General features: G+C 39.1%; 1 protein-coding gene across 2 annotated transcripts in view; it reads left to right on the top strand.

Annotated features, from left to right (window-relative positions):
* SCFD2 (sec1 family domain containing 2) overlaps window positions 1–19424 on the top strand; it is a 425850-nt gene that overhangs the window by 1595 nt on the left and 404831 nt on the right. The gene's annotated exons all lie outside the window — the stretch shown is intronic.

The following is a 19424-nucleotide window of genomic DNA, read 5'->3' as shown; positions in this document are numbered from 1 at the left end:
TGTGGCCCATCACCGAAACCTCTCTCCCTCCTCCCTCTCCCCCCTCCCTCCCAACAATGTCCTTTCTGTATACTTGTCATATCAACTTCAAGGAATTGTAATTGTTATGTCTTCTCCCCCCCCCCCGCCTTTGTGTGTGTGTGTGTGTGTGTGTGTGTGTGTGAATTTATTTATTTTTAGCTCCCACCAATAAGTGAGAACATGTGATATTTCTCTTTCTGTGCCTGACTTGTTTCAGTTAATATAATTCTCCCTAGGTCCATCCATGTCATTGCAAATGGCAGTATTCCATTCTTTTTTACAGCAGAGTAGTATTCCATTGTGTAGATATAACATATTTTTCGTATCCACTCATCTGATGATGGACATTTGGGCTTTTGTTCTATTGAAGGTTGGGTAGATAATCTCAAATTGTACTAATATATTAATATTTACATATTCAAGGAACAGATGTAACTCTTAAAACATGTGAAGGAAAAACACTTTCTCATATTTGACATGTGCATTTATTTTCAAAGGTCAACTTTATTGTTCTGTAATGCTGCTAGTAGTATAGGCTAGCCACACCCAAGTTCAGAAAGAATAATCAAGAAACTAACATTGGTAAGCATTCCTTTTAGTAAGTCAGAAAAAAGGTTGAATGATGTTTTAAAAACCACAATAGTTGTATTTGAATTTTTTACCTTAATGAGATTAATTTTCAGATCATAAAATAGGAAGTAAGCTAAATGGTAGTACTGAGGTGTAAGTTTAATTACATGACTAGAAAAATCAGGTGTTCAGTCTGTCACCGTGATTTAAATATAAGTAATAATTGCAACATAATAGAACTCTTAGAGGATAATAAAGATAACACCTGATAAGTATATGCTTATTGAGTTTTTTTGAATGGATGGTATGTACTGTTTATAATTCTATTTCTTTATGCTAAAAATGTGGCATATTGTTTCATAATTAATCAATAAGGTCACACATTTTTTTAGTTTTCCCCGTAAGACTTCTGTTAGGCAAACCTTAATGTCGTGTCTGTTTAGCATTATAGCATCAACTCTGTTATGTCTTTAGTGCCTATTTCTTGGACATGGCTCTTTTCTACATACAGAACAAATGAGGTGAACATAACTTATGCTGTCAAAAACTTACAATATAAAGCAGTCAAGAATGGTTTAGAAAATTCTAATAAGGGCACATAGAAAGACAAAGTTGCCATTCAGCAGCACTTATTTCATACTCTCTCTCTCCTCAAGCCTCCAGATCTCCTTTCTCATACTCACTCTCAGCTTTCTTGCTTCTGGTATAACTGAGAAAATATAAGCCACTCAAAAAATTCCATATCTTCCCATCACCAAATCTACCAGCCTTTCTACATCTGTACTACTTATTTTTCTTTCCTTCTTTCTATTAAAAAGAGATTTACTGTCCCTGCTACTATATAACATCAGCTTTTTCACCTAGGTAGGCTAGATCCTCTGTCTTTTCACTTCTCTTATAGATTTACCTTTTTCAAATACCCTCCTCCTTTCCTAGATCATTTTTTCTTTTTCTCTGGATTTTCTACATCAACATACACTCAGGGTAGAACATATCTTTTCTTGATCCCCCTCATGCTCCTTCAACTTCACTTCTATTTTTTCTGCTTCATTTTATTGCAAACTTGAAAAAGTTGTCTATACCTGCTGTCTCCATAATTATCTGCTCCAATTTTCTCTTGACTTCACTGAGATTTTTGTTTTCTAATACTTCTAAGAAAATTTTTTTTGTCAAGGTCACCAATGGCCTCTATATCACCAGATCCAATGTTCAATTATCAGCATTCATTTTACTGAAGCTTGAAGCAGCAGTCAACACAGTAAAGCATGCAAATAGTAAAAAAAAAAAACAAAAAATTAAAGAAATGCAATAGATATACAGATAAGTGACCACTTAAACCAGCTTCTTATGTGATCCCATCAAAGCATAAATCTGACATCCCATTTGCTTTTGTCTTCCTGTAGCCTCCCATCACACCTACTATCAAATCCAAGTTCTTTACCGTTGTTTTCAAGACCATGTATGATGACCTGCCTGTGTTTACCTTTCCCATCTCATCTCCCACTGTTAGCCCCTAATGCACTACTCTCAAGGCTTGCTAGCCGCCCTGCCATTCCTCAGACCTGCCAAGCATGTCTCAGCCTCAGTTCCTCTGTAGCTCTTCTTGGAATGTTTTTCCTTCAGGTATCTGCATGACTTTCTCCCTCACTTCCTTTCAGTCTGTGCTCAAATGTCTGCTCCTCAGAGAGGTTTTTTGTTGTTTCTTTAATTTTTTTTTTTTTATCGAATCAAAATTGATTATACATATTTTGGGGGGTTCAACATTGAGATATGTTGATCAAATCAATATTACTACCATATATATTGTTACAAATCTCAATTATTCTTTATGCCCCTTGTCCAATCTCTCCCCATTCCCCTTTTTCTCCCCCCTCCCCCCCTCAAATTACCCTAGATTTCTTCTCTCCTTCTGAAAGAATAATGGTTACTCTATTGATTTGTTGCCTAGATTATCTGTCCAATGCTGAGAGGTGTAATCAGGTCCCCCAATATTATCATAGAGCAGATGCATCTTCTGTCACTCTGAAATGGGCCTTGTGGAGAGAGACATCTTCTTCTTTTCTTTATCTCTGCTGGTGACTCTCCTTGTGTCAATGCACTCCAGTGGTAGGCAGACTATCTGCATGGTGGTTGTGGTGTCTAGCCGCTTTCATGGCAGCCACGGTTATTGTCGTGGCTGTGGTGGGCCACCCACATGGAGGTGATGTTTTTGGCATGCTCCTTGGCGCTGGCAGTGTGCCTGATTATGTAGGCCCTGATGAGCTGGTGCAGTGTGCCTGGTCGTAGGAGGGGGGGTCTGGTCCCCTTCTCCGTGACTCGGGCCCCGGGTGGCCCCCGAGGTGCTGGTATGTTGTGCCTGATTGTGGGAAGGGGCTCCAGTCCTCTTCTCCATGACTCGGGTTCCCGGGCAGGCCCTGAGGCATTGGTGTGGTGTGCCTGGTTGTGTGTGTGGGGGTCCGGTCCCTTCTCCATGACTGGGGCCCTGGGCGGGCCCTGAGGTGCTGGCACAGTGTGCCTGGTTGTGGGAGGGGGTTCTGTTCCCTGGATCCACACCCTGGGCCCCTGGGTGGGGCCCTGAGGCACTGGCAGTGTGCCTAGATGTGGGAGTAGGGTCCGGTCACTTTCTCAATGCTTTGGATCTCTGGGAGGCCCTGAGACACTAGCACGGTGTGCCTGGTTGTGGGAGGGGGGTCTGATCCTATTCCCCATGCCTCAGGTCCCCGGGCAGGCCCCGAGGTGGTGGCATGTTGTGTCTGATTGTGGGAGGGGGGTCTGGTCCCCTTATACATGCCTTGGGTCCCTGGGCAGGCCCTGAGGCACTGGTGTGGTGTGCCTGGTTGTGGGAGGGAGGTCCTGTCCCTGACTCCATACCTCGGGTCATTGGGCAGGCCCTGAGCCACTGGTGCGGTGTACCTGGTTGTGGGAGGGGGTTCTGGTCCCTTGTCCATGACTCGAGTACCTGGGCAGGCCCTGAGGCACTGGCACAGTTTGCCTGGGTGTGGGAGTGGGGTCTGGTCCCTGGCTCCAAGCCACCAGTTCCCAGGCAGGCCCCAAGGTGCTGGTGGTGTGTCTCAGCCAGAACTAATTTTTTGTCCTTTGCTTACTTCTAAAATGGGGGAACTTCCTGTGGGAACCAGTACTTGAGCTGTGTGGTTGCTAAATTGCTGCTTTGCTGCTGTTTCCCTAGGGAAGGCTTTTTGTGCAGCTCAGGGTTTAATGGTTGATTTTATAGGTACTTCCAGCTCTCCAGAGACCCAGTGGATCTGGATTGTGTAGAAACTCTGATCTGGGCTTGAGTTTTTTCATCAAACTGCTCCATGCAATCCTGCATTCCTGACCAGTCTCCTCTTAGTGGTCCTGTGCTGATTGGGGGATGGGTCGGCTGTCCTTGCTGTGTCTCAGTGTTCTCCCTGTGGGACTGTCTCCCCCACTACCTGTGCTGCAAACACTTCCCATGGGATGGGCCCTGTGCTCGGCCCTTGTGATGACTCACTGGCCTCTGAATGGCTCCCTTTTTTCAGTTGTTCTGGCTCCTCGCTCCTGTGTGGGTCCACAGGAACCCTATTAGTGGTCTTGCTGTCCTGAGGGCCACCAAGACCCTCTTCTCCCCTGCTGCCTCCAAGTAACTCCATCTGAAAGGCACAGCTGCAGCTTCTGCATGGCTCCTGCTCCATGTGCTGATCAGCTCCAGCTTTAAAGCTTTTTAGTGGCCACAGCCCGAAACCCTCAGAGCAGTTTTTTCTTTCTCTCATTGTGGTTTCTCCCTCATTCATGAACTCCATAGGTCTCTCCTCCTCTTCCTCTGAGCTCCAGCAGCCCCAGATTGGCTGATGTTACATTTTTATAGTTGTAAAGTGGTTGACTTGTGGGAGAGAGTGACTCTGGGAACCGTCTATTCTGCCATCTTGACCGGAACTCCCTCAGAGAGGTCTTTCCTGACCTTTTTCTTTGACACGCTCTTAGCATTTACCCTGTCTTATTTTGTCATAGCCTTTACCACTACCTGACAATAAATTGATTATTTATTACCTGTCTTCTTATCACTTGAATGGACGCTTGTGAGGGGAGGAACTCTGTTTTGTTTACAGTTTATTTTTTATTTTTTCACTATTTTTAATTTTATTATTATTTTTATTTATTTTTTAAACATTTACTTATACATATTTGTGGGGTACAGTGTATTATTTCAATACATGCATATACTGTGCAATGATTCTTTTAGGGCAGATAGGATAGTTTTGTACCCATTAGTCCACCACTTCTCCTTCTCTCCCAAACCCTCCCCTGCCAGCCTCTAGTAACCATTATTCTACTCTCTACTTCTATGAGAACAAGTTATTTTGTTTTTTTGTTTAGATTCCACATATGAGTAAGATCATGCAGTATTTGTCTTTCTGTGTCTGACTTACTTCACTTAACATGGTGATTTCCAGTTTCATTCACGTTGCTGCAAATGATAGGATATCATTTCTTTTTATAGTTAAATAGCATTCCATCGTGTATATGTACCACAGTTTTTTGGGGTTTTTTTTATCCATTCATCTGTTGATAGGCATTTAGGTTGATTCCATCTCTTGGCTATTGTGAATAGCGTTGTGATGAACATGGGAGTGCAGGTGTCTTTTTGATATATTGATCTGACTTCTTTTGGGTATATACCTACTAGTGGGATAGCCAGGTCATACAGTAGATCTATTTTTAGTTCTAAGGCATTCTGAGGAACTTCCATACTTTTTTCCACAATGGCTGTACCAATTTACATTCCCACCAGCAATGTAGAAGAGTTACCTTTTCTCCATATCCTTGGCAGCATTTGTTATTTTCTGTCTTGTTGATAATAGCCATTCTAACTGGGGTAAGATGATATCTCATTGTAGTTTGAATTTGCATTTCCCTAATGATTAGTGCTTTTGAACATTTTTTTCACATGCTTTTGTTCATTTTTATGTCTTCTTTTGAGAAATGTCTATTCAGACATTTGCCCATTTTTAATTTTTTTGTTTGTTTATTTGTTTGCTGTTGAGTTGTTTGAGTTCCTTATATATTCTGGATATTAACCTCTTGTCTGATGTTTAGTTTGCAAACACTTCCTCCCATTCTGTAGGTTGTTTCTATGCTTTATTGAGAGTGTCCCTTGCTGGGCAGAAGATTTTCAGTTTCATGAGTCCCATTTGTGTACATTTGCTTTAGTTGCCTGTGCTTTTGTAGTCTCACTCAGAAAAGTGCGGCCCATTCCCATTTCCTGTAGCATCCACCTTTGTGTTTTCTTCTAGCAGTTTCACAGTTTCAGATCTTAAATTGATCTTTAATCCATTTTGAGTTGATTTTTGTGTATGGTGAGAGATACAGGTCTAGTTTTAGTCCTCTGCATGTGTATATCTAGTTTTCCCAGCACCATTTATTGAAGAGGTTGTTTTTTTTCCACTGTATATTTTTGGCTCCTTTGTCAAAAATCAGTTGGCTGTAAATGTGTGGGTTTATTTCTGGGCTCTCTATTCCATTCCATTTGTCTGTTTTCATGTCAGTGCCATGCTGTTTTGGTTACTATAGCTTTATAATATATTTTGAAGTCAGGAAGTGTGATGCCTCCAATGCTGTTGTTTTTCTTCAAAGATTGCTTTTTGCTATACAGTGTCTTTTGTGGTTCCATGTGTATTTTAAGATCATTTTTTATATTTCTGTGAAGAATTTCATTGGTATTTTGATAGGGATTGTGTTGCATGTATAGATTGCTTTGGGTAATATGGACATTTTCATGATGTGAATTCTTCCAACCCAAGAATGTAGGATATCTTTCTATTTATTTGTGTCCTCTTCAGTTTTTTTCACAATGTTTTATAGTTTTCATTGTAGAGGCCTTTCACCTCCTTGGTTAAATTTCATTTTTTTGGTAGCTATTGTGAATGGAATTGCTTTCTTGATTTCCTCTTCAGCTATTTCATTTTTGGTATATAGGATGTGTATTGATTTTTGTGTGTTGATTTAGTATTCTGCCACTATACTGAATTCATTTATTAGTTATAATAATGTTCTGGTGGAATCTTTAGGGTTTTCTATGTATATGATCATGCCATGTGAAAATAGGGATAGTTTGCTTCCTTCTTTCCAATTTGGATTCCCTTTATTGCTTTCTTTTGCCTTAGTGCACTGGCTAGAACTTCAGGTACTATGTTAAATAAGGGTGGGGAAAGTGGGCATCCTTGTCTTGTTCCAAATCTTAAATGAAAAGCCTCTAATTTTTGTCCATTCAGTATGATATTAGCTGTGGGTTTGTCATAAATGCCTTTATTGTGTTGAGGTCCATTCCTTCTATACCTGATTTGTTGAATGTTTTTATCATGAAGGGGTGTTGGATTTTATCAAATGCTTTTTCTACATCTATTGAAAAGATCATATGGTTTTTTTCCCGTCATTCTGTTGATGGGATGTATGTATCATGCTTGTTGATTTTCATATGTTGAACCATCTTTGCATCCCTGAATGAATCCCAGTTATTATGGTGAATGATTTTTTTTTTTTTTTTTTTGTCTTTTTTGTGACTGGTACTCAGCCAGTGAGTGCACCGGCCATTCCTATATAGGATCTCAACCCGTGGCGGGAGCGTCGCTGCGCTCCCAGCGCCACACTCTCCCGAGTGCGCCACGGGCTCGGCCTGGTGAATGATTTTTTTAGTGTGTTGTTGGATTCTGTTTGCTAGTATTTTATTGAGAATCTTCGTATCTGTGTTCATTAGAGATATTGGTCTGTAGGTTTCTTTTTTTTTTTTTGTCATGTCTTTTTCCGGTTTTGTTATGAGGTTATTGTTGGCATCATAGAATGAGTTTGGAAGTATTCCTTCCTCCTCAATTTTTTGAAAGGCTTTGAGAAGGATTGGTATTAGTTCTTTAAATGTTTGGTAGAATTTGGCAGTGGAGCCATCTGGTCCTGGGGTTTTCTTTGTTGGGATACTGTTTATTACTGCTTCAATCTCTTTACTCATTATTGGTCTGTTTAGGTTGTCCTGTTCTTCATGATTCAACCTTGCTAAGTTGTATGTGTCCAGGAATTTATCCAGTTCTTTTAGGTTTTCCAGTTTGTTCACATGCAGTTGTTTGTACTAGTCCCTTACGATCCTTTGTATTTCTGTGGTATCAGTTGTAATGTCTCCTTTTTCATTTTTGATTTTATTTATTTGAATCTTCTCCTTTTTTCTTTGTTAGTCTAGCTAAAGGTTTATCTATTTTGCTTTTCTTCTTGCAAAACCAACTCTTTCTTTCATTGATCTTTTGTTTTCTTTTTTAACTCGCTAATTCTTTTATTTCTGCTTTGATCTTTGTTATTTATCTCCTTCTACTAATTACTTCCAGGTCTTGTGAGATACACCTGGGCTGTGTGGAAATTTTGGCCTGAGACTGAGTCTTTCCAGCAAACTGTGCCTCCTGCAGTTCTGTTGCCCCGACCTGTCTTCACTGAGCGGGCATGTGCCGATGGGAAGGCAGATGAGTGGCCCATTGTACAACCCAGTGTTCTTCCGGCAGGCCAGCCTCTCCTTGCACTCCAAATGCTTCCTGTGGGGTGGGCTGTGCATGGGTACCTCCTGATGACTCACTGGCCTCTGGGTGGTTCCTGTGTTTAGTTGGCTTCAGGCCCTCACTCCTTTGTGGGTGCATGGGAACTCTGTGAGTGGTCTCGCTGTCCTGTGGGCTGGTGTGGTATGCTCTGCGATCCTCTTCTCTTCTGCAGACTCCATCCAGACAACTTCATGCAAAGTGCTCAGCTGTGGCTTTTGTTGGCTCCTGCTCCATGTGTCCTGCAGGTTCTTCCTGCTCTCACAGGGCTGGCCCTGAGATGCTGGACTTGACATGGTTGGAGCAGTTTCTTCTTTCTCTTGGTGTGGCTTCTCACACTTTCACGAACTCCATGAGTTTCCCCTCCTCTTCTTCTGAGCTTCAGTGGTCCCAGGTTGGGAGTCTTTGCTTTTTTGATTGATCAGTTGTGGAGGAGAGTGGTGCGTAGGACCATCAATTCCAGTATCTTTTTTTTTTTTTTTTTATCCTGATGACATCCTGTTGACTGTTTATTAACCAGCACTCAGAAAAGTGCCTTGAAAATAGTAGGTACTTAATAAATATTTATTGAATGAATGGATGAATGAATGGATTAAAGTTTGCTGCCAACTAGATATTTATTGAGGTTAACACATTTATTTTTTCTAATTGAAAATGCTTCTGAGATTCTTAAGTCACATTAGTCATTCACAAATGCAACACGTATGCACTAAGATGCACATTTTCTGAATATTCTAAGATTTGGCAGTTTGAGCCCACAGTGAAACTTGAGAAAGGAAAAAATGACATTAACTAACTATATTTGTGTTAGTATTTTATGGATAAAAATCTCTTCCACATTACCTTATTTGATCTCAGCAAGTTAGGTGAGGTAAGTGTTATTTATTATCCCAAGAATAAATAAATTGAGGCTCAGAAGTTGTTCCCTACTGAAAACAACAAAAACAAAAACATCAAGTTGGAGGCCAGATGCGACTGGATTGCACCAATATTTCTGTAAATGTTCAAGTTAAGCATCTTTTGGTTTCTGAATTGTCAAAGTGTTAGTGTTGTATTGTTGGTGTAAAGTCCTCCTTTATATTTGTTAAGGACCCCTCTGCAGGAAGTGGGCTTCCAGGTTATTCTTGAAATTAGTGAAGGTACTCGGTAGGCAGATTGGTATGGGAGGAGACATTTTAAGTACATGAATTGTGTGGATGAATATTTAATGTTGAAAGGGACATTGCTCAAAGGTAGCAAGTAGGAGGTTTCTCTGGATAGATTCAAAACAACAGGTAAAAAGAGAAAAAAAAAAACACAGACACTCTGTCAAGGGCCAAGGAGAAAACATGAAAATATTAATTTCAATAGAATGCTGAGAAAGTTATACAAGATTTGATGATAAAGCAATGGCTATGAACCCCCCAACAGTTACTTGAGGTATTTATCAAGTACATTTAAATTTATATGGGCTCTGCTTCCTTTTTGCCTTCTTGAATAATTCAGTTTAAAAGTATTTAGGTGGGGCTGAGCAAGGTAGGTGTCTGGCAGGGAGGGAGACACTGGCCAGGCCCAGAGTGTTGGATCCTGTGTGAGGTGAGATCTCCTGTGTAGGGTGAGGTCATCTGCATATGGTGGTGAGTGGCAGCAGCAATGGTCTGGTAAGGTGATAAAGCTGGAATGGGATAAGAGGATGTCCCTGGGGCCAGTGCATTTGCCTATCTTCTGGTGCATGGAGCCAAGTTTGATTTGTAATACCTTCTGAAACCAATTACCTTTTGGCATAGTATACCTAAGAAATTTACATGATCTACTTCCCATTTTAAAATTATGATATGATCTCTTTAGGAAGGGATCAAAATTCTTGCTGGCTGATGGAGAGTAGATTTTGGAGGATAGATTCTAACTGGGACTACTTTGTTACTGTGGTCCTAATAATTTATAAATTGAAGTCTTTTTAATGGATATCTTTTGGATAATTATTCAAATTATCTTCCAAATGATAAGCTTAAAGGTTTATTTGTTTCAACATAGTGTTTATGATTCCGTATTAGTAATATACAGAGCTGATTTTCAGTTGGTACATAGCTGTGTTGTCAAACCTACTGTTTAAGTGTTAAAATACTTCTGTACTAATGAATAAAAAGAACTCCTCTATTTATTGAGACCACAAGTCACTTAATACTGGGCAGTGGAGGCAAGTGATAGGGCCTAAGAGCTGCTGATGCAGCCGCTGGCCTACCAGAGGTGCCTAGGGTACTGAGGCAGTATAGGTCATGGTGGTAGTCATGGTACTAGTGAGGGTTGTGGAAATGCAGCATTTGACTGCTGTTCCAGAGTGGCTCAAAATTGACTGGGGTGTTAGGGTAAGTGGTGTTGGTGGCATTATTGTTGGCACAGGTCCTTGATCCAGGCCCTGACATCCAGGAGCATACCTGGGGTATTAGTCTGTTTCTGTTGCTTATAACAAAATACCTGGAGCTGGATACTTTGTAAGAAAATGAAATTTATTGCTTACAGTTCTGGAGGCTGGGAAGTCCAAAGATCTAGGAACACATCTGGTGAGGGTCTTGGTGGTGGCAACAGTGACCCAGGGCTCTCACATGGGAGAAAATAGCAGAGCAGAGAGAGACTAATGTCCTCATTCACTCTCCTTTTAAAGCCCTCCAATACTCCCCTGCCCACCATTATTAATGCATTCACTACTGCGTGGTCACCTCTTCAAGGCCCCACCTTTCAATTATCATAATAGGACTTCCCACCCTCTTAACACTGTTACAGTGGGGACCAAGCCTCCAACACATTAAACTTTTTGTGGCAGCATAATTCAATCCATAATATTCCTGGCCCCCAACACTCATGTCCTTTTCACATACAAATATATTCATTTTATCCTCAAAGTCTTAAATCATTTCAACTCAAAGGTCCAACGTCCCATCTGTGAAATCAAAACAATCATCTACTTCCAAGGTACAATAGTGGGACAAATATAGGGTACAAATTCCCATTCAAAAAGAGAAAAATAAGCCACCAGAAAGGGGTAATAGTTCCTAAGCAAGTCCAAAACCCAGCAGAGCAGGCATTAAATCTCAAAGCTGGTGAATCATTTACCTTGACTCCATGTTTGATGTTCTCTGCATGCTGGTGTGGGGGTTTGGTCCCCAAGTCCTTGGGCAGCTCTGCTCCTTTGACTTTCCTGGTCTCAGGCCACACTTCAGCTCTCCCAGGCTGGCATTGCAGGCTAGTAGCTCCACAGGTCTGGGGTCTCCATGGTAGTCTCACTCTCATGGCTCCCCTAGGCATGGTGCTAGTGGGGTTTTTCTGCTGTAACTCTGACTCCACATTTCCACTTAGCATTGCTCTAGTGAAGGCTGTCTGTGATGACTCTGCCCCTGTGACAGATCTCTTCCTGGGCCCCCAGGCTTTTCCATACATCTTTTGAAATACATCTGTCATTCTGTGATCTTGCAAACTTAACACTACATGGATGCCACCAAGGCTTCCGGCTTACATTTTCCAAAGCTGTGGGTCCAGCCATATCTGGGACCAATTTAGTCATGGCTGGACAGCAGAAACAGCTGGGGTGCTGGTGCTGGAAGCAGCTTCCCAAGGTGGCCCTGGGCAGCATGCCCATAGAGGGTGCCTTGGGCCTGTTCCCAAGACCATTTTTCTCCCTAGGCCTCTGGGACTATAATGGAAGGGTTGGCCCCAGAGGCTTCTGTGATGCTTTCAGGGCCTTTTTACCCTTTCCTTGATAATCCCTTCCTTTTGTACTAATCTTCTTAGCAAATGGTTGCTGAGCTGCACCATCGTATTTTTCTCTTGAAAATGCTCTGTGCTATGTGCTCACACATATGTGAGAGCAAAGAGAGAAAGGAAGGAAGGAAAGAAAGACCACAGTAGTGTGGTGGTCTTACAGAGGGAGGGAACATTCCTAGGGCTACAAAGCAGATTTGGGGGGAGAGGGGGAGGGGGAAGGATGTTGGAGGATAATTGGTTGGGGTCATGGGGTACAAAAACAATTTCTGGTAATTTGTATCTATGAATATTCATAATAAAAAAATTAATAAATTGATAAAAAATGCTCTGTGCTTCTCTACCACATGGCAGGCTGCAAATTTTCTAAATCTTTACACTCTGATTTCCTTTTAAATTCTGGCTTTACATCATGCCTTTGCTACTACAACCCAGCATAAGCTGTTACAAGTAGCCATGAAGCTTCCTGAATGTTTTGCTGCTTAGAAATTTCTTCTGCCGAATACACTCGTTCAGCATCTTTAAGTTCCACATTCCATAAAATTGTGGGGCATGAACAGAATGCAACCATGTTCCTTGCCAGTTCATGGCAAGGGTGATCTTTGCCCCAGTTTCCAATAAACTCCTTCTTATTTCTATATGAGACCTCCTTAGAGTGGTCTTTACAGTCCATATTTTTATAAGCATTCTGGTCACTACCATTTAACCTTTCTCTAAAACATTCCAAACTTTCCCTGGTTTTCTTGTCTTCTAAACTTTCACCAGCATCTAGGCTTTAGCCTGTTCCTCCGTATTCCTCCAGCTTCTCCTCAACACCTAGTTCCAAAGCTACTACACATTTTCAAGTAGTTGTTATAAGGAACACCCCACTTCTAGTACCAATTTTCTGTATTTCTTTTTCTGTTGCTTATAAAAAAACACCTGGAACTGGATACTTTGTAAGAAAACAAAATTTATTGCTTACAGTTTCGGAAGATGAGAAGTCCAAAGTCTCCAAGCCTGGGAACACATCTGGTGAGGGTCTTGGTGGTGGCAACAGTGACCCAGGGATCTCACATGGCAAAAATAGCAGAGCAGAGAGAGATTAACATCCTCATTCACTCTCCTTTTAAAGCCCTCCAAACCATGCCCCTGCCCACTGTTGTTAATGAATTAATGAATTCACTACAGCATGGTCCTACAATCTAAACACCTCTTCAAGGCCCCACCTTTCAATTACCATAATAGGACTTCCCACCCTCTTAACACTGTCCCAGTGAGGACCAGGCCTGCCACACATTAAACTTTTGGGAGGAAACAATTCAATCCATAGTACCTGGTCATGATGCTCAAGTTTTTTATTGATCTGCCCTTCTGGATGCAACAAGCTTAGGGAGCTGGGGAGCTCATGATTATTAGTTTAAGGGAGTTATTGTTACATGTGTTTGGTGAGGTTTCTGACACCAAATTGTTTCTTAGATTAGTGGCATTGTTTAGCCAGTGACAGCTGCAGCAAACAAAAGATTACAGCAACAACTTCTAAAAATTAGAAGCTAATTTGGAAATTATTCAAATGACTTAAATGATTTGAATTCCAAGTTAAATCACTTGCTAGCAATTTTAATATATAGACCAAAAGGAAATACATCTTTTAGTCTTGATTTAGATGTTAATTTATATATTAATTTATGTTATTAGTTATTAAGTATTTTGGATGCCAACTTTGATAATTTACCATTAGAAGATTTACATACTTATATCTTTTCTTAAATGTGAAATTGGCATGCCAAAGGTAACTTCAAATCATAAATATTTGACATCATGATTATAATATAGACAAATTTCATACTCATTTTTTGTCATCATCTTTGCTGAAAGTAATAAGGTAATATCACTTTGTCTAGTAGTTTTTTGTTTGTTTGTTTGTTTTGTAGTAAATGTTTATTGAGTGCCCACTGTGTACTAAGCAGTGCTCCAGTGCTAGGAAAACAGTAGTGAACAAGATAGGCAAGTTCCTTGCTCTCCTGAAGCAGTTAATAAGCTCTCAGGGCTTAAAAAAATATAGAAAGTTTGTTGTAATTGTTTGACAAGTAAATTGCCACTGATGTCTGTCTCTTTGATTTTAGCTAACTTTAACCATGTCTAGACTACTTAGGAGCTCGGGTGCCCATGCTTCAGGTAGGTTTGCATAGAGGATTTAAGTACAGCATTTTGTGAGCTTCTCTGGCTTCTAATTTATTTCCAGGGATAATTTAAAAAGTAGACTTAATTCATGAATCTGTAAAAAGTTTGTCTGGTTTCCTCTTTTTTTCTGGCTCTTGAAATCAGCTCGAGTGCTTTGCTAATAGTCTTCACATTCAAAATCAAAAGGTAGGAGGTGGTGGTAACTCTGGGAATTAAATTTCCTCTTATTTCAATTCTTCTGAATTTTAGCTTCATGTAAGCTTTTTAATTAAATCTATTTTATTAGAGATTAATTTTCTATCCAGTGGGTTGTTCTTAATCCTGGGATTATAATACACTGAGGTGTTTATATTTTCTTGGAGGTGTGGTTGTATATTAATTGATAAAGTATTGAAATTTGATACTATGAATAATAGCTGACATTTGAGAGTATACTGTTTTTCTCAGCACTCTGCATATGTAAATTCCTTTAATTTTCACAGTAATCCTTTGAAGTAGGCATTATCATTATCCCCATTTTACAGATGAAACTGAAGCATAGAGGAGGTAAGTAACTTGCCAGGATCACACAGTTAGTAAGTGTCAGAGCCAGGATTTGAAGCTTGGCAGTTTGCTCCAGAGCCTGTGCTTATGGCTACTTCGATATGTGTGGCAGTGGAAAAAGTTTGAGGCCCCTTTTCTTGAGTAGTAGAGATGATGCTGATATGGTGTCCAGAAGTTGGCTTCAAAAACTAAACATAGTTGTTGAATTCTGGTGTTGCTTTAGTGCTCAGAAAAGTGACTGATTTTTTCCTCCTCTATCTGCTTTTCTACAAAATGCAAACTAACCAACTTATATCTTCATTTTAGAATTTAGAGGATACTGTTTAAAATAAGCATAGATTTGAGACACAATTGGGAAGCCATATAAGGCACTGACTGGACGGTGTTTGATCCACACCAGCATAACCCCAATTCTGGCTTAGCAACTTACTTGCCATTTGAGTCTCATTGAGCCTTTGAGGGTTTTCTCATTTGTGAAGAGGGGAAAATATCAATATGTTAGAAGGTTATAAAATTATTCATTCCTCCAAAAATATTTATTGAGCATTGATTGCTCAAGGAACAGGAGAAATAGTGCTAAAAATATCAGTTCTTACATTTAAGCTTAGATTTTGTTTGGGGATGAAGACAGTAAATAAATTATAATATTAGAGAGTAATAAGGGCTATGAAGAAAAAATGTGTTGTGGTTTTAAAATATGTCTACTAGCTGGCCAGTTAGCTCAGTTGGTTAGGACATGATGTTATAACACCAAGGTCAAGGGTTCTGATCCCCAAAAGCATAAACTTACCATATTTCTTGTAAAATTCAAGCCTCTCATCCATCTGTGGCCTCCTTTGGACAAAGGCAAGAAATCCTGGAGGCTAAGAGATTGATCAGGAATCTATTGTAACATGTGGGTGAAAAATGTGAGTTTAAATTAAGTCAATAGTAGGAAGGGTGAGGACAGGAGGAGTTGAATATTTAAGTGAGAGAATAGATAGAATGGTGACTGATATAATGGTAGAGGACTAAGGGAAGGATCTGAAGACATGCCACATTTTCTACCTTGGGCAATTTCTAGATCCATTCACTGAAATAGGGGATGTTGGAAAAGATTCAAGTTGGGGGCAATATCATGAATGCCAATTGATTCTCTTATCTAAAATTACTGTGTGGGAAAAGCTACTGATTGAATAAGCTTGTATATGTCCTGCCTTGTAATTCTCCCTGTCCTCTTTTCCCTAAAGTCCTTTCTGGTGGATGGCAAATGTAAGCAGGCTTTTAACTGGTATCCATTATCCACTTGAATATATCCCCTTCGTACTAGATTTGACTGATGTGAAGCAACTATTAAGGCAGTGTTAGAAATGGTAGTATTAGAGAGGATCTAATAACTGACACTTCTTTCCATGCCCAGATTCTGATACCAATTGAATATGACATAAAGCCTTGGCAGTTGGAGTTCCAAAACACCAGTTTTATTACAGACATAGTGAACATTAAAGAATGTGACTTTTATCTGTGGACAAGTGAGCTTCCTCATACTGAATCCCAGAGTTGAAAGGTTTACCCTCTCAGCAACAAGAATAAACCAGAGCAGTCTTTCCCCCTCTTCTCAACTGTAGAACCTATCCCAGGAGGAGTAGAGCAGAGTAGTCCAAAGAGAAAAGTGATTGCTTAAAGGAGGTAAAGCAAGTGCAGGAGTGTTATGCTAATTGTTGTCCCTCTACATGGAAGGAAACATCAGAAGTTACAAAGAAGTATTCTGTCCTTAAAAGACAGGAGAAATGTAATCAAATATTGAAAAATCTAAAAATGATGACAGAGTAGCAGATTCTTGGAAAGGAAGGATGGGGAATCAGAAAGGAAGTGAGTTTTTAAATATACTAAGTCCAAGAGTCCAGCAGTTCTATCTCAACACAAAGGGGCAAGGGGCACAACCCCTAAAAATCCTGTTTGTGAAACATAGAGAAGGCCGTTGTTGCATTTTTATCTCTTGAGACTTACTGCATTGTGATTGAGATCTTATGAAGACTCCTCAATTCTTGCTTCTCACTTTATTCCACATAAGTAGAGGCAAGTAAAGATGTTACCTACCTTATGATAATGACATTAGCATACACATTCACATTATGATCCACAGGGTCATACAGGATTGGAATTTTCTGGTGTTGTTAACTGAAAAAGTTTAGCTCTTGAAGCAATCGTCTTTATTTAGAATCTCAATTCCTTGGGTTCAAAGATACTTAGGTGTCAGCTGGACCAACTCTGAGTTTTTAGATTGGTGAAATAGCACCACATTTATGGAAGTTGCCTCAGATCACACAAGAAACTTGTAGAAAAGGGATCACTAGAGCCTATGTTTCCAATTTTTTTCTACACTCCCTTAGAAAAGATGGCATTGAGAATTAAACTATTCTTTGTCCAAGCTAGGGACTATATTGTTATTGGCCAGATTAAAAGTTGGGCGGAGAAAAGATAACTGAGTTCTCATTGACTTCTACTCTAGAAGGTGTCAAATAATATTTTTAAATTTCTGTAATAAAGGAAAATTGAAGCTTTCTGAAAATTTAAGTGTGATACAAATCTTGGCATTTTATTCCTTTTATGAAAGGAAAATCTGAAGTTATTGTGACATTAATAGGCCACAAATGCTTACTCTATATATGAGGCATGTAAATGGCACTAATTAAAATTTAAAATGGATATTAAACCCTTTGAAGATGGACATGTGAGAAACTGTATTCATAGAAGATCAGGACAATTAGGACACAGATATCCTTTTTACTAAATCTGAGAAGCTGAGTAATCACAGTCATGTAAAATTGGCATTTTGTTATTTCTCTGATGAAATATTTTAAACAGTTTTTGATGAAATGTAAATTATTTTCCTAATTAGATAAGTCTCATGTGCTCCTTGTAACAACATTGGGGGAAAATGACGTTTTGTTAGAGTTAATCAACCATAATTTTCCTATCCAAAAATAACCTTTGTTAAGATTTTGGGATATTTATGTGTTTGTGTGTGTGTGTGTGTGTGTGTGTGATATACTTTTTTCTTATTATAACAGGTATATATATTCATCATAGAAAGTTGAGAAGCTCTATATAAAAGAAAATAAAAATCTCAGTTTGAGAACTCCTTCAATAAATATACCATAATTTTAAAAAGTACCAAAAACTATTCCTCTGTTTTTGAACATTTAGGATGTTGGTATATAGTATTTTAATCATATCATATAAATGATACTTTGGTTCTGTAAAAATAACTCTTATCCATTAAACATTAAGAAAAAAATAAGTAGTTTATGTCTTGACTTCTCATATTCGAAGTTTCAAAAGGACTGTCAATAGTTTCAATTTGCAGAGGATTTAAGGAACTGAGACTTGCCAAAGATCCCTGAGTTTGGAATAGGAAGGAGGAGTGAGCAACAGACAGATTGTAGGGGCTAGAGAAGTTAGGAAAGAAAGGCAATACGTGCAGACCGCTTGTTTGTGCCATGTGTCTGTGAATGGCAGATGAAAAATAAGAATACCATTGGAGCAGGGATCCGAAATTGTGCATTGAGATTAAAAAAAAAGTTATTTTGATGATACATGGAGATTTATATAAAGTTTTTAGTAAGTGAGGAGGGAAGTGGTAGAGAGAAAGAAATTCATTATACTATGAAGTAATTCTAGTATCTCCATTTCAGGCTAAGTTTAAAGACATGATTCACTTAGAGACTTCTTGACCCCCGCTCTGGATCCCAGGGCCACTTATAATCACTAGGCATTCATGCAGCAAGTATTTAACAAGCAGCTCCTAGTCTAAGTGCTGGGGAGAAAACCATAAACCATAGGTAATGTAAATAAGAAATGGTTCCTTCTAGGCCCATTAAAGGAATATTCTGCTCATAAAAAAGGAAGGCTTTCTTTAACAACAGAACTCACCTTAGAAGCACTCATACTAGCTCTGTCTGAAGTCACTTTTTGGGGCATGGTTTGTTTTTTTTTAAACTAAGAGCATGGTTTTTATTTTTATTTTTATTTTTTTTTATTTTTATTTTTTTTTAAGAGCATGGTTTTTAGAATGATCTGGCTCCTGAGTTTGAATTCTTGCTCTGTAATTTACAAGTTAATCATTTACTTGATCTCAAGCAAGTTATTTAAATTGAGTCTTCTACCTAGCAGAATACATAAATAATAGAGTTATTAAGAATTAAAAATTATTGTAAGAATTAAGAATCAAGAATTATTGTTAATAATTGAGTAGATAATAAATATACAATATGGGATTTAGTACATGGTATATCATAAGCCCCCCATAAATATTAGCTGTTGTGATGAAGATTATGAAGGTTATAATGATGATTCCTCGGGTTCCTGGTTTGGCCTTTCCTACCTAGTTCTTCTGTCCCATTAATATGACATGGCAAAAAGCAACAGAGAGATAGAGACAGAAAGACAGCAGGAAGCAAAATATTAATTGATTTGAAGTGGATGGGGTCATATCAAGTAGATATGGCAAGTCCATATTCCAACCTATTGCTGGAATGATGTCTTCCAAGAATTGATAGCTTTTGTTTTTCTTCTTTTTTTGAATTTATTTTTTTAATTTATTGTAATATAGTTCATTGTACATTATCTATGGGGTATGGCATTGAATATCAATATCCATATGCAATATGTGATGCTCAAATCACAATAATTAGTATATTCAGTATTATACAATATAATCATATTTTGTGGCCCTTTACCAATTTCCTGCTAACCCCCTTCTCACTCCCCCTTTCCCACCCCTGGTGACCTCAGTTCTGTGCTCTTCCAACAAATTACTGTGATTGTTATGGCTTTCTTTCTTTCTTTTTAAAATTTATTTGT

The sequence above is a fragment of the Cynocephalus volans genome, chromosome 9 (genome assembly GCF_027409185.1).
Source record: "Cynocephalus volans isolate mCynVol1 chromosome 9, mCynVol1.pri, whole genome shotgun sequence".
Taxonomy (NCBI): Eukaryota; Metazoa; Chordata; class Mammalia; order Dermoptera; family Cynocephalidae; genus Cynocephalus; species Cynocephalus volans.
Note: the sequence above shows the minus strand (reverse complement) of the source record. Positions and strands in the feature narration are given on the sequence as shown.